The sequence below is a fragment of the Zingiber officinale genome, chromosome 2B, assembly GCF_018446385.1.
Source record: "Zingiber officinale cultivar Zhangliang chromosome 2B, Zo_v1.1, whole genome shotgun sequence".
NCBI classification, from domain to species: Eukaryota; Viridiplantae; Streptophyta; class Magnoliopsida; order Zingiberales; family Zingiberaceae; genus Zingiber; species Zingiber officinale.
Window position 1 is genome coordinate 137,529,347 of NC_055989.1, and position 8,542 is coordinate 137,537,888.

Consider the following 8,542-nt stretch of genomic DNA (forward strand, 5'->3'; position numbering starts at 1 on the left):
ATTAATTACGATCACAACCTCAATAGTTATAATTATAAATAGTTATGCTCTCTTGTTTTTGATTAAGGGATATGGCAGTGGTGAGGAGAGGGAGGCGGTGGAAGAAAAATAATTTTAGGGGTTGGTTACTAGTTAAGCTTTCTAGTGGAGGATGCTCAACTTTTACAAATATTAAATAGCGCACTTTATTTTTTAAATTTATCAAACTCTGTATACTTTTTTTCAAAAATACCTTTTTATTTATATACTCTCTCATCTGACACGCATCTAAACCACCAAAGTAAATCTAAAGTTTTAAAAAATTATTATTATTATATTTTATAATATTATAAATTATTATTTGTCTCCTTTAGGAAAATGTTGATTTAAACAAAAAAAAAAAAAAACTCAAGCGGATTAACTAAGGCATGGAATCAAAATTACAAGGCATAGTTACAAGTCTTAATTTTAATTGAATCTAATAAATTTGAGTAATTTTGACCCAAATTTATTGATAGTTATATAGGATCCAAATTTAGAAATTTTAAATATGATCAAAATCAAGAGTGTCTATAAATACATAATTATTATTGGTGAATGAATATGATAAATTTAAATCCATTAGAGAGTTTACGATAAAATAATAAGAGATACAATTTTATTAAAAAAATATAATAAGCTAAATATGGTGTAAAATTAAAGTTGGAGAGTATGGTTATGGTTAGGTATGATAATTTTTTCTATGGGTCTAGGGTTCTATGGGAAAAATTTGAAATGGAGACGAATTCGGAGAGTATTTTAAGATTCGAGTTTAGAGATTTTTCAAATCCCTACAGGTTAAACGAGAGTGGATATAAGGATGCTATCCCCATCACTGAATATGTCCCAACAACAACAACAATAATAATAAAAGTTTTTATAATTGATTTATTGTATTAATACGAAAGAGGTTGAAAATTAAAATCCTTTTGCCAAGTCAATGGGCATTTGAAGTGGGGATAGGTGTGGGCATGAGATTTAATCCCCATGGTATTAGGGATGGGGATTCCCCAATTTAACAAAACCTGGGATGGGGCGGGGGATGGGGACAGAGCTATAATTCGAGGGTGGGGATGGGGATGGTAAACTCACCCCTGTCCCGTCTCATTGTCATCTCTAGTTATGGTTGCTGATCCGGTAATGGTGAGGGGTCCCACCAAAGATAGGTCAAAGTAAGGAATACTAGCTGACGTTGAAAATAAAGTTAAGTGGAGTATTCAAGTCCGCTGAGCCGATCGGCTACGGCCGAGCGAACCGAGTACTACTGAGCGAACCTAGACTGTCGAGCGAATGGTACCAGCTTGAGAGGCAAGTAAGCCAGGTCTTTCCCGGTTGGGTAAATTGCCCTCCAGTCACAAAGAAAAATAAGCAGCCACTAGTCTCACCGACTGGGCACCACACCCAGTCAGATGAAGATAATTGAGGGCAGTCAGGAAGTTCTGAAAGGGGCGAGCCAGCGGGCCTTATGACACTGCCAATCGGGTGAAGCTCGGTCGAGCGAACATCGGTCAGTCGAGCAAGCTCCCGCCAAATATCTTATCATATCCTTTTGAGAGTTTGTACCGCTGACAGCAGAGCATGTTCAACAAGTAAATCTTACTTTAGAAGCTTTCAGATTGTCACAGTAGAGGATTGCATGATTGCTTAAGGAATGGTATCAGGGACACTTTTTTTCGTGTCATTTCCTATGACACCTAGGAAAATGTGCGTACGCATTAGGACACGTGCACAAGCATTATAGTGACACTATAAAAGGGGGTTCCCATATACAGGGAGAGGTATGTGAAAGATCGTCTTCTACATCCTCTAGCTACAGTTCTCCATTTCTTGAGATCGTCGGAGACTGACTTAAGAGTCGGAGGGTCAACACCGAGAACCCCTTCCCGACCCGACATTGACATTTTTGTGTTACAGAGCTACATGGAGTCTTCACCATGTAAACTACACTGCCACATCCCTAGCTTGTTATCTTCACTGTTTCTAGACAAGATCATATTTGGCGCCGTCTATGGGAGTCTTACCTGAATCTGAAACGCAGAGATGGAGGATGCTGAACGACTTAGCACCATGACAAATGCAAGAGGAGTTGGAAATGCTGATATAAGCACAAACGACTAAGATATTGGAGCAGCAGTAGGCAATAGTTGGTCGCTAGGCGAATGAACTCGCGGTGTCAGCAACCAGCCAATAAGTTGACCATAGAGACCGAGCGAAAAACCCCGTCGCTCGTAGGCCGAGCAACAAGTCGACTAGCACATTTGGAGATGCACTGAATATGTCGATCTCCTATCACTGAGCATTGTTCCACACCCCTTCAGAGGAACAAGGCCTAAGGATCCTTATCGGAGGATGTGCCCACTCGGGATGAGCGGAAGGGTAAGCACCAAGGCTCGACGATTCTTCCAAACGGATAAACAGGCAACTCTCTCAAGAGTTCCTCGATGATCGGCTGTCACGACATTACGCACCGCTAACAATCAGAGAGTACACGGGGGTGACTGACCCCAAGAATCACCTCATCAAGTTTGACAACATGGCCACGTTCCATCAATACATTGACATAGTTAAATGTCGGGTTTTCTTCACCACGTTGTCCGGATCAGCGTAAAGGTGGTTCAAGCGACTGTTGATCGGGTAGATCTGCAGTTTTAATTACTTCCACTCGGTGTTCCTACAACAATTCGTAAGTAGTCGTCATCTCCAGAAGACGAATGTCAACTTGTTCGCAATTAAGGCCCAAGGAAGTCTTGCAGGTCTACATTAAAAGATTTAACAAAGTGGCTATGGAGGCCCCATCAACAACTCCGAAGATCCTTGTAAGTTCATTCTCGCAAGGGCTTTTAGAGGACGAGTTCTTTCAATTGCTCATCCAGAAGCCCCCACAAGACTTCGATCACCTACTCGGGTGGGCTACCGAGTACGTCAATGTTGAAGAGACCCAGGCGGCTCGAAGGAAGGAACCGATCCCCGAGCTAGCAACCACCCTGGAACGCTGAATGACCCATTCAAACCCACCACCAAAGAGGCTCCGAGCGAGAGCAGCACAACAACACCAAGAGCCCCCTACACACGCGGTCTAGCATGTGGAGGCTAAGTAGGGAAGATTCACCGAAAGACTGTGGACAACGCTCTTCTGCTTGTTCCATCGGATGGCGATACACAACACCAGAGACTGTTACAGTCTTAAGCCAAGGCCTCGCTGAGCGGCCTTACCAAGATTGCACCACCGCTCCCCATCCCCTGACTATCACCATCATAGGCGATCAAGAGGGTTACGTGAAGAGAAAAGGCCCTCAGTCGAAGAGCATCGATAGTCGACGCAGAGTCAAAGAGCATCAACTGAGCGGTTGTGACCCTCAGCTCGGGAAGAGGAGAACAGCCACAACGCCACTCAGGGCAACATAGGAATGATAGCAGGGGGCCCGACTGACGACGACTCCAATCGAGCTCGGAAGTCACACGCTTGATACCTGGAAATCCACGCCATCGAATGCAGCAGAGCAGTAGCAGTGGGACCGGAGATCAGTTTCTATCCTCGAGACTTAGAGGGAGTGGATGCCCCTCACGATGACACCCTAATCATCAAAGCGGTAATCGCTAACTACAATATTCACCGTACTTTCATACAGATAGGTAGCTCGATGAATATCATCTTCAAAAAGGCATTCGATCAGTTGCAAAATGACTGAAGCGAGTTACGTTCCATGACGGCTCCCTTATACAAGTTCACTGGCAGCGAAGTATTGCTAATCGACCAGGATTGGTTGGTCATATCTCTCGAAGAATAGCCGCTCAAGAGGATAAGAATGATGAACTTCATTGTGGTGAATGCTCCGCTCGCCTACAACATCATACTGGGCCGACCAGCACTGAATAAATTATAGGCGATCATCTCTACCTTTTGCCAAAAGATTAAGTTTCCCATCGAGAACTCGGTCAGAGAAGTAAAGGGCGATCAGTTGGCTGCTCGATGATGCTACGTCAAGATGATCAAGACCGAGTCAAAAGTCGCTCGGAAGGTCTAACTGCTAGAGGTAAATGCAATCGTAGAGGAGCCACCCGCTCTAGAATATGACGAGAAAGAAGAAGTCTAAGTTTATCCAACTTGACCGAAGGCTACTACTTTCATAGCCATCGATCTAGTTGCAGAAAAAAGGAGGAGCTAGTTGCCTGTTTAAGGTAAAATCACGACGTGTTCGCATGGGCAACACATGAGCTCCAGGGCATCTCGTTGGCCATTGCTTAACGTGAGTTGCACATTTGACCGGACGCTAGGCCAGTTAAGTAGAAGAAAAGAGACTTCAGCTCTGAGCAAAATCAAATCATTCGAGTGGAAGTAGAAAAACTACTAGAGGCTGGCCACATACGTGAAGTCCAATTCCTGAGCTGACTAACTAATGTGATGCTAGTCTCCAAGCTGGGTAATAAATGACGAGTCTGCATTGACTTCCGAGATTTAAACAAGGTCTGCCTGAAGGACTACTATCTGCTGCTACATATTAATCAGATGGTGGACTCCACGACCGGTTGCGAGATGATATGCATGTTGGATGCATACCAGGGCTACCACCAGGGCCCGCTCGCCAAAGAAGATTAAGAGAAGGTTAACTTTATAACAACTGACGAAACCTTTTGCTACAAGGTGATGTTGTTCGAACAGAAGAACACTGGAGCCACCTACCAGAGGTTGATGAATAAGGTATTCCAAAGACAGATCAATCGAAATATAAAGGTATACGTCGATGACATTTTGATAAAATTCCTCTGAGTCGTTGATCTCTATACCAATATTGAGGAGACTTGCCGAACGCTAAGAAGGTACGGAATTAAGCTCAATCCAAACAAGTGTCTGTTTGAAGCAAGGAGTGGACACTTTCTCGATTATATAATAACCGAGCGAGGGATCAGGGCAAATCCAAGCAAAGTTAAGGCGCTCTAGGACATGTCACCTCCACACAACCTAAAGGAAGCTCAACGTTTGACCGGATGAATTACCACTCTATCAAGATTTATATCCAAGTCATACAATCAGAGTCACCATTTCTTCAACGTTCTACGTCGAGCAATGAAGTTCCAATGGGACACCGAGTGCGATAAGGCCCTAGAGGAGCTCAAGACTTATCTAACTTCTTTACCTGTATTAGCAAAGCCTATCGCTGGCGAACTGCTCTAGATGTACCTATCATCCACGGAGCGGGCGGTTGGCTTAGCGTTGGTGCTATAGAATGTCACTAAACAACAGTCGGTGTATTTTAAGTCATATATTGAAAGACCTTGAGTGCCGCTACACCTGTCTCAAGAAGCTAACATATGGACTGGTCCTCGCCACTCGAAGGTTACGCCCTTACTTTTTGTCGCATCCAATAATTATGTTGACTAACAACACTCTAGGGAGAGTCCTCCTGAACTCAGAAGCATCTGGTCAGCTAATCAAATGGACCACGGAGTTAAGCGAATTTGATATCTAGTATCAGCCCTGGTCGACGATCAAGGCTCAAGACTTAGCTGAGGAAGTATAAAATGTCGAGCCAGAGGCAACTTGGAATATTTATGTGGATGGATTATCTACTCGGCAAGGGAGTGGCGTGGGCATACTCCTGATATCACTGTGTGAGTATTGGATGCGGCTATCGGTTCAGCTAAACTACGGAACTACGAACAACTAGGTAGAGTATGAGGCGCTAATAGTCGGTCTGTAGGTAGCAAGGCATGTGGGAGCTTCGTGAGTCCTTTTCCACTCAGACTCTCAATTGGTGGCGCAGCAACTCTCAGAGATTTTTGAAATAAACAATGCAAGGCTAAGGCTTTACGCGAAGGCATTCGAAAAGCTGAAGGTTGGGTTTCAGGAAGTTATTGTTCACAAGATCTCCCGAGTGGAGAATCAATATGTGGACAAACTAGCAAAGTTAGTGAGTTCCTTAACTCCAGTGGTGATAGATGTGTTGGGATGTATACTATAAGCCTAGCTTTTGTATGAACATCTGTTTTGAAATATTTTGAAATGAGAATCACCTTGGTCAAATGTCTGCATTTTATATTTCTATATATGTCAATATAGTTGTCCATTTAATTTATATTGTAGATAACATGGTGTGTGGTGCCACACAGAAGATCATGTTATCGGTTCCTTATAAATTATAAATAGTGGCTCACAACCAAGATGGATTGAGACAAACTATTGGAACGGTTGTAGTGTAATTTGGTATTAGTCTCTCTTAACTATAAAATTACACTAGTACACTATGTGTGTATTGAGCAGGATCATTTGAGGTTGTTCGATTTATACTGACTACATAAAAGAACAGAACCTCTGTTATTATGGATGCGCGTCTTCTTAATCCCTATATAATAATAAGCATGTATACTTAGTATTTATTTATTTAGCTTATCAATGGGTGAGATTTATTCGTTAAATCAATAGGCTCGATGAGTTGGGAGATAGTATTATTTATATGGTGTGTTGTTGATTATAGAAGGAAACTGTGTCCTAATTATTTAGGTTGATGATGTCCCCTTGAGGAGCTCATAAGGATTATCATGTAAACTCTGCAGGTGGACTTAGTCCGGCATGATAATAAAGTTGAGTGGTACTACTCTTGAAATCAGATGTTAATTAATTGGGTTGTCAGTAACTCAATTAATTAACGGGCATACGATATTTTAAACACGGGGAGATTAACGCACTTATGATAAGAAGGAGCGCATATTGTAATATGGGATTGATGTCGTAGTTCAATAATAACCCTTTAGTGGTATGGGTTATTATTGATGGACTTGGGTTGGGTGTTCGGGCTGAACACAGGAAGCCCAAGCCCATCAGGAGGCCTAAACCAATTCCTCCTCTAGGTCCCTGTTGTAGCCTCTATATAAAACCTCGCATCCACCCATCCATAACTTGGTTTGGTTTAACTTGGTTTAGTTTAACCTAACTTGGTTTGGTTTAACTTAACTTGGTTTGGTTTAACTTGGTTATAGAAAGAGAGATTTTTTCTAAACAGAATTCGGTTATAGAAAGGGAGATTTTTTCTAAATAAAATTCTGTTATTTTTCTTTCTTTGTAACCGACAACAAAGGTTATAAAAGAAATAGGTGGTGCCCCCTAAAACCAAATTTTCCACAATTCCCTTCTCCCTTGCTTGTGGGCGGTGCCATCTCCTCTTCACTTAGGGCCAGCGCCACCTCCACCAAGGGTCAGCACCCCTTCCTCCTTACCTAGGGCCGGTGGTCTCCTCCACCTTGCCAAGGGTCGACGCCCCCTCTATTCCTTGGTGGGTTGCGGCTTGAAGAAGAGGAAGAAGAAAAGAAGGAAGAAGATTAAAAGGTACCCCATCCTAGAGCCTCCTTTTGTAGCCGGCAGTTTGGAAACCGAGAAGAGAAGGAGGGTGGTGTTGTCTTGATAGATCGTCGCCCACACGACGTCCAAGAAGAGGAGAGGAATACGACAGAAGATTAAGATGTCTTTAGTTACAAAGAAAAGGTACAACTAGTTCTTAATTCCGCTGCGTAATTAGTTAGTTTTCTTTGTATCATTTTTAGAATCCCAACACAAGAGGCCAGCGATCTTGTACTTTGATCAAGGTGTACTTTGATCTGTTAAGAGCTTTCTTGATTGATCAAACACATGTCTGATAAAAAATGCGGGTTGCTAGGAAAAGTTCTGTTCTTGTACAATTTTTGTATAGGAAAATTTAAACAGAATGAAATTCTAGCGCCTTTAAGATGGGCTGGTCGAACAAGTGATGTTAGTAGCTCACATCGATAGCCCGACCGGAGATAGCGGTTAGAGAGGGGCGGTGTGAATAGCCGACCCCAAATTTTCGTTTCTTCCTACAATTTAGGTTAGCGCAGCGGAAATACAATGTAGAAACGACACAAAGAATAGCAAACCTTAAACTCGACGATGTAACGAGGTTCGGAGATGAAACTCCTACTCCTCGGCGTGTCCGTAAGGTGGACGAAGCCTATCAATCCGTCGGTGGATGAGACCCCGGAAAACCGGCTAATAGAAACTCCTTCTGGGTGGAGAAACCTCGTCACAAACTTTTTTGCAACAACAATAAAGGAGTACAAGAAATAAAGCAAGAAACAATGGATAATATGAATGTAAATACTCTCTACCAAGTTTGCTTGCCTTCTTCTCGTCGACTGGAGTCCGTTGATGAAGCAGCACCTTCACGGATGATGCCAACAACAGCTGATCAACCAGTCGAGGGAAGCTCACACGAAGCTTCAGCAAAGAGGAGCCAAATCGCAGTTAGGAGGAAGAAGTAGGTTGTTTCAAGAGTGTCTCATTTCTTCTCCTATAGCAGCCTTATATCTTGCACCTGCGAAGAAGACAAAGAGCAACACAGAAATCTAGCCGTTGAGTCACAACGGCTAAGCCTGGACCGATCAGGCTCCATCCTGATCGGTCCAGGAGGTCCCTGATCGGTCTGTGGACCGATCAGGCCCTAGTCTGATCGATCCCCAGACCGATCCCCAACTATCTGTGAGTGTCGGTTCCGAAGCCTGATCGGTATGTGGA